General features: G+C 42.5%; 1 long non-coding RNA gene across 1 annotated transcript; it reads right to left on the bottom strand.

Annotated features, from left to right (window-relative positions):
* Nucleotides 1-1,191: 1,191 nt before the first annotated feature.
* Nucleotides 1,192-4,123, bottom strand: LOC119325304. The gene is made up of 3 exons (XR_005157454.1): nucleotides 3,296-4,123; nucleotides 1,883-2,076; nucleotides 1,192-1,722 (listed from the first exon to the last, which is right to left on the bottom strand). It is a non-coding gene; the product is annotated as an uncharacterized LOC119325304 (long non-coding RNA).
* Nucleotides 4,124-6,126: the final 2,003 nt, after the last annotated feature.

Here is a 6,126-nt window from a genome sequence, read left to right as displayed (position 1 = left end):
TGGGCTATTACGGTTTCAGGTGGTTGTACTGATGTTTTCGAAGCGGTTGAACTAATGCTTTCAGTTGTGTTTAACAGATCGTCTTCTTTAGTTCAAATTTTTTTTATAACTTTTTGTCGGAACGGGGCGTGTAATATATCATTGGAAAGCTCTTGACAACCATATTTCAAGTATATTGAACGTTTTTGCAAAATCATTATGGTTTAAGAGCAGTTTTGAAAAAACCTTTTTTTTCAAAACCGAAAACGTGAATCGTATTTTAGACTCAATTTTCAAACCGTTTGTCGGAATTGAGAAAATAAGATGGCGTTAGAAAGCTGGTAAAAATACGCATCTTCCATATATGTATTGTTTTTTCTAATTCTATATGATTTAAAAGTAATTTGAAAAAGGTGAAATTCTGGGCGAAATGTATTTTCGCAAATTTTTGCAAACGGTTTGTCGGATAGAGGCAAATGATACGGCGTTGGAAAGCTAAGGAAGATGTGCAACATTTTTGTATAGAAATGTTTTTCTAATTCCTTACGGTTTAAAAACGAATTCGAATACGGTCAAATTTGATTTTGAACGCGATTTTTTTAAAAAGTTTGTCGAAATATGGCAAATAATATACCGTTGAATAACTATCGAAAATGCTAAACTTAGTCATGTTGAACGTTTTCTGTATTTCATAACCATTTAAGAGTAATTTTGAATACGGCATGACGGATCCTGTTGTTTTCTCGTCTGAAAAACAGAGTAGTCGTACTGATATATGTGTATGTTTGTACTGAGCTATTTTTTGTAGAGTAATTTTGAACGGTTTCGAAAAATGGTACTTGTCCTGATGCTTGCATGGGTTTGTACTCAGCGTGTTTTCACTAATTAGACTTTGCTTTGTTTTTTGGGTAATATTTTTGTCGTAAGTTTTCAATGGTTTACTGTATCGTCGCCCCTGTACTTGTATGGTTTGTATCATCAAACTGATTGATATTTTATTCAAAAAGAAAATGTGTTTGTTTTGTTTCTTTTTTTTAACTCAACATTTTTTTGACAACGTTGTTCTGAACTTCTCTCATTTTACGACTTGTACTGAGGTACTTACTAAGCAGGATTTTCATGGGTTTCTTTTTTTTGCTTTAACTTTACAATTTGAATTTCAGCCATTTCTTTATTCCGAACGGACCATCGTTTTGAACTTGTACTGTTCAATATTTTTAATTCAAACCATTTTTCCTTTCATCATCTGACATTTTTGTCTAGTTTTGGGTTGCACCCGAGGCAAATGAATCATACCAAATACTGATAGAAAATCATACATTTCCTCACGAAACCAAACTTCTAAACTTTCCTACAATAATTCTTTGAATTTGCACACACAGCTTAATTGAACTTTTCAACATTGGATCCCCTAATTATACATAACAGTCAGTTTATACGAACTAGCTCTCCTTGGACTGATGTCCGCGTTCCACTTGGACGGCTGCTAGTCACCATGATGGACGAGCTAGTGGCCAAGTGCGGCCAAAGCCACCGGGGGACTGTAGGTGCTTGTGCTTATTCTCTGCTACGAATTCACACAAGGTGGAGGTGATTAGGGGAAGCATGGTTCATGGGTAACCTTCATCTTGCCGCCGGATACGGGCTGCTCGCGCTCGTGGACGCCGTCGACCGGACTCGAGGTAGCACCACTCGTGGACAGAGATCAATAGAGCCTGACATGCACTACAACCCAATCCAATCCTGTCATATAACAAGGAACAAATAATAATTTATATTTTGTTAATTTCTGAAGGCATCTGTACAACAAATTAGAACTTCAGAGAGGTATTTTTTCATACAAACTGTGTCCATGCTATAGGTTTGAATAAATTGAGAGAGGGAGAGGGAGAGTATTATGTACTAAATTCATGTGGAGAGCAGAGCAGCTGCACGTCTAGGATGGGCTGCCCCGGAGCAAAGCTCGCTCTCCCGCTGTTGGATGACTTAACTTGGACAGCACCCAGTGCTCGACCTGGACGGCGCCCAGCGCTTGACTTGGATGGAGGAGTTTCTACGCTCAGGAGGTTCCTCGCGTGTACGGTTCATCTTGTTGGGCTGCCAAAATAGACACAAAAAATCACGTCAGAGCAAATCATCATAAACCTTTTTACAAAACTGCTTGCCAAATCCCGGTTTAGTGAATTTACTATATAATCTACTGCCGAACTGTTTATTTAACACAAATAGAAATTTTTTGTAATACACACTGATATAGCATACAACATATTCATAACATCACTTCTCCTAACTGCATTATGATCTATCCATTCAAGAGAGTTTGAACTTGCTAGCATCTACTCCTAATTGCAGCCATCCCATTAACTTTTACAAAACAATTCTCAATATGGAGCAAATAACAACAGGAAAGAGGCCTCCACCATGCACATACAACATCGACATGCTAGTTTTAGTGCCCTTTGTGAGCCTCCAAAGCAAATGTGTTACATCTAGGTGATATCTCTGTACTTATAAAGTTTTTGAAGGTGAACTATAGCAAATGTTTATAGTCCACATAAAAGTTTAAATACGTGTACTGCTCCATAGCAAATCTTTTATAGTCCACATGTGCATAAAAGTTAGCTTTTATTGAACAACAAAGAAGCATCACAAAAGATTATTTTAGTTCTTCCAGGCATATCAACAAACAGCTTGCGAGCAACAGGAGTAGAATAAGTTCTCCCATGCAAACTGAAGAAGTTCTCTAAGTAGAAGAATAAACAACTAGACTCCCATCCTGGACCCTTAAAGATGAAATACGAAGATGCAAGCTTTTACTGGAATAAAGTTATCCACATTTTTGCATACTTGGCGCACCAGAGAACCTGCATTGCTCGATTTGTCAAGTAAAATGGCAGCACATTCCTGTGGCTCTTTTTTGGAGTGGTCGCTCTAAAGCACAGGTAAATAAATGCACAGTAAAATGGCAGCATTACACATACTCAAGAACTAACAGTTTACTGGAAAACGCTGCCAAAATCTATTTTCATGCAAATTTTGTGTCTACTTATTTGGATATCTGCAGCAACCATGTCATACACTAACGAAATATCTTCGAAATGAGACCAATCAAAGCACAGAGACAACCCACAATCATCAACTAAAGTTGTGTTCTTCAGTTACTCTGACCAAGTTCGGTTTTCTTCAGAAAATAGATGAAAATAGTGTCGACTTTGCCATATATATTTTTAGCATGTATTGGGACGGATAGGTGATGAGAAGATGGACCTTCTCACGGTGGAGAAAACTACCATCGGGGGCTGGTAGGAAGACGTACTTGTCGAGGCTCTCGATGGTGCAGCTTGGTCCCCGGCAGTCGTCCTAGGCGGCTCTCACTGTCTCAAACTAGAAAAAGACCGAAGGCGATGGAGTAGGACAAACGCCGGCTACCGGATCGTTGAAGGTCTGATTCAAGAGCAACATCAGTTCAATTCAAAATAAATTGGCAGTTTATGAATTTTGTAGCTACGAGAGAGGGAGCAAGAACACCACATAATGCGAGAGTTGATGCATAATCAACAGTTCAGGAGATGGAACAGAGCAGGACAAGTAGGCAGATGAGAGATAGCATGGGAGGAAAAAAGCTGAGCCAGGCCCATGGGTGGAGCACGGGGTGGCCTATACGCAGCACTTTGAGCGACCGGCCACGGATCGACCAGTTGGACTGCCGATGTGACCAAGGCGAGACCAACGTGCTTCCCAGTGGAGGTCGCTGGAACTGGATCGGGGTTGTGGGAGGAGGCATGGTGGAGGGGCGAAGACCGGTGATGGAAGCAAGGCAGTCGCGCACGGGGTGCTCGGGGGGAGGCTGTCGGCTGGGATCCCATGGTGGCGGCGAGGAGCCACGGTGGGAGGCGGGGGATCCAGACGGAGATGGTTGGGCCGGTGCACAACCTCGTATGCGGCAGCCGGGCACTCGGGTCATGCAGTGTACATTGGCAGGGAAAGAGGGAGTCTGGAGGCGCGTCGCCGGGAGGAGCTGGGTGGTGGCGCACTGGGGAGGAGGCCGGGCGGCGGCGCGTCGCCGGGAGGGAGCCAGCGGTGGCGCGCTGGGGAGGAGGCCGGTCGGTGGCGCGTCGCCGGGGAGGGAGTCGGGCGGGGGGTGTGGTGGGTCACCAGATGAGGGAGCCGGGGGGCACGGCGCGATGCCGGAGGTAGGAGGCAGGGGCACGGCGCGTCGCCGGAGATGGGAAGCTGCGGGGCGCGCGTGGGGTGGTCGGGATCGCGGGAGATGAGTGGGAACCGTGGGGTTAGTGGGTCGTTTGCTTTTTCTCTTTTCCAGATGGGAAATCACCATCGTCTTGTATATAGGGCTCGATGGTAACAGAATATTATTCTCTTACTAGTAACAGAATATATATAGACGGTCTATTCTGCTAATATTAGCATAATAACTATTCTGCACACCACTTCCGCACTGCACGCTGAACACAAGTGCACGTCATTTTTTGAACCAAGTGTGCTGCAGTACTCACACGAGTGAACTTCTCATCGAAAAAAATGCACGCATTATTTTTTTGATACTGTTTTTGCTCTAATTTTTTAACCATTTATCGGAATGAGGCGTGTAATATACCGTTCAAAAGCTATGGATTAGGCGCAACTTCGACATGTTGAACACTTTTCGAAATTGCTCACAGTTTAAGAGCAGTTTTGAAAATGGTGCGGCCCATGACGAGTGGCAGCAAGCATTTTTTCGCGATTTCTTCTAAACCACTCGTCGGAATGAAGCAAACGATACGCTGTTGGATAGATATCGTCGAGGCGCATCTTTTTCATACGGTTTAAGAGCAGTTTCAAATTTACTAAATCGCGGAATTCTGTTTTTCAATTTTTTTCAAATTTTCGGTACTATTTTCGCTCCAGTTTTTGAACCGTTTGTCGAAACGAGGCGTGTGATACGCCGTTGGAAATCTATGAACGAGGCACAACTTTCATATGTTGAAATAGTTTTGAAATTCCTTACGGTTTTAAGTTAATTTTGAAAATCATGCGGCGGATGATGAGTGACAGAGGCCATTTTTTGTGGAATTTTTACAAACCGGTTGTCAAAATGATTCAAATGATATGTCGTTGGAAAGATATCAACGAGATGCAACTTTTTCATGTAGAACACTCTCTCTAATTCGTTACAGTTTAAGAGCAGTTTTAAATTTACCGAAACGTGGACACTCTGTTTTTCGCGACATCCAAATCGACGTGGGTACTTCATCCGACTGAAAACCGCACTGCATTGGACGAAAAACCGCACTGCATCAGACGGGTAAGAGAAGTGCATGGTTTCTTTTATTCAAACGTAATTTTTTTAAGGACGAGAAAGTAGACTGCACTTCACATCGGGTGTAAATGAACCACAACACTATCAAGAAGTGAACCGCATTACTTTTTTCCGCTTCCGTAACAAATTTTTTGCACTTACGAGATGAACAACATCATACGGCTGACCGCACTGCTTCAGAATGAAAACCGCACTGCATCGGATAGGCAAGCAAGCTGCATGGTTCTTGTACTCTTTTTTCTTTTTTCTTTTTATGAATAAGTTCTTTTCTTATGAACAAGAGTGGACCGCAGAGATAAGGCCAAGTGAACCACATCAAGAGAAGAAGTGAAACATAACACGAGTCTAAGTGAAACGTTGAACCATATCATTTTTTTGTCATTTCTTAACTTTTTTATAAATGCATCCGAGCTGCATGGTGACAGCTAGTGAGCTTCATCTTTTGGACCACAGAGAGTGACAAGGCAAGTGAACCACATCAGGGGGGAAGTGAACCGCAACACGATGCGTTTGAACTGTCAAGACGAGTCTTGTGCACTACAAGTATGATGCATTCTTTTATTCTTTTTATTTAGTTTGTTCATGCAATAGGCCGACTCTGTCTTTTCACGGAGTGAGCTACAAAGCCTCACACAGTGAACTACATTTAGGCTGCTTTGTTAGAAAAAAATTGATCAAAATATTTTTCAACACACCCATTCATAAAAAAATTACACCGCCAGATATGCAATTTTTCATATGTGCAGATGTGCCTTCTGCACTGCACGCGTACAGAACGGCAAAGTGCAGCAGCGCCAGAAGCAAGCTGCAACCCGCAAACGGGGTCCACC

The sequence above is a fragment of the Triticum dicoccoides genome, chromosome 6B (assembly GCF_002162155.2).
Source record: "Triticum dicoccoides isolate Atlit2015 ecotype Zavitan chromosome 6B, WEW_v2.0, whole genome shotgun sequence".
NCBI classification, from domain to species: domain Eukaryota; kingdom Viridiplantae; phylum Streptophyta; class Magnoliopsida; order Poales; family Poaceae; genus Triticum; species Triticum dicoccoides.
Note: the sequence above shows the minus strand (reverse complement) of the source record. Positions and strands in the feature narration are given on the sequence as shown.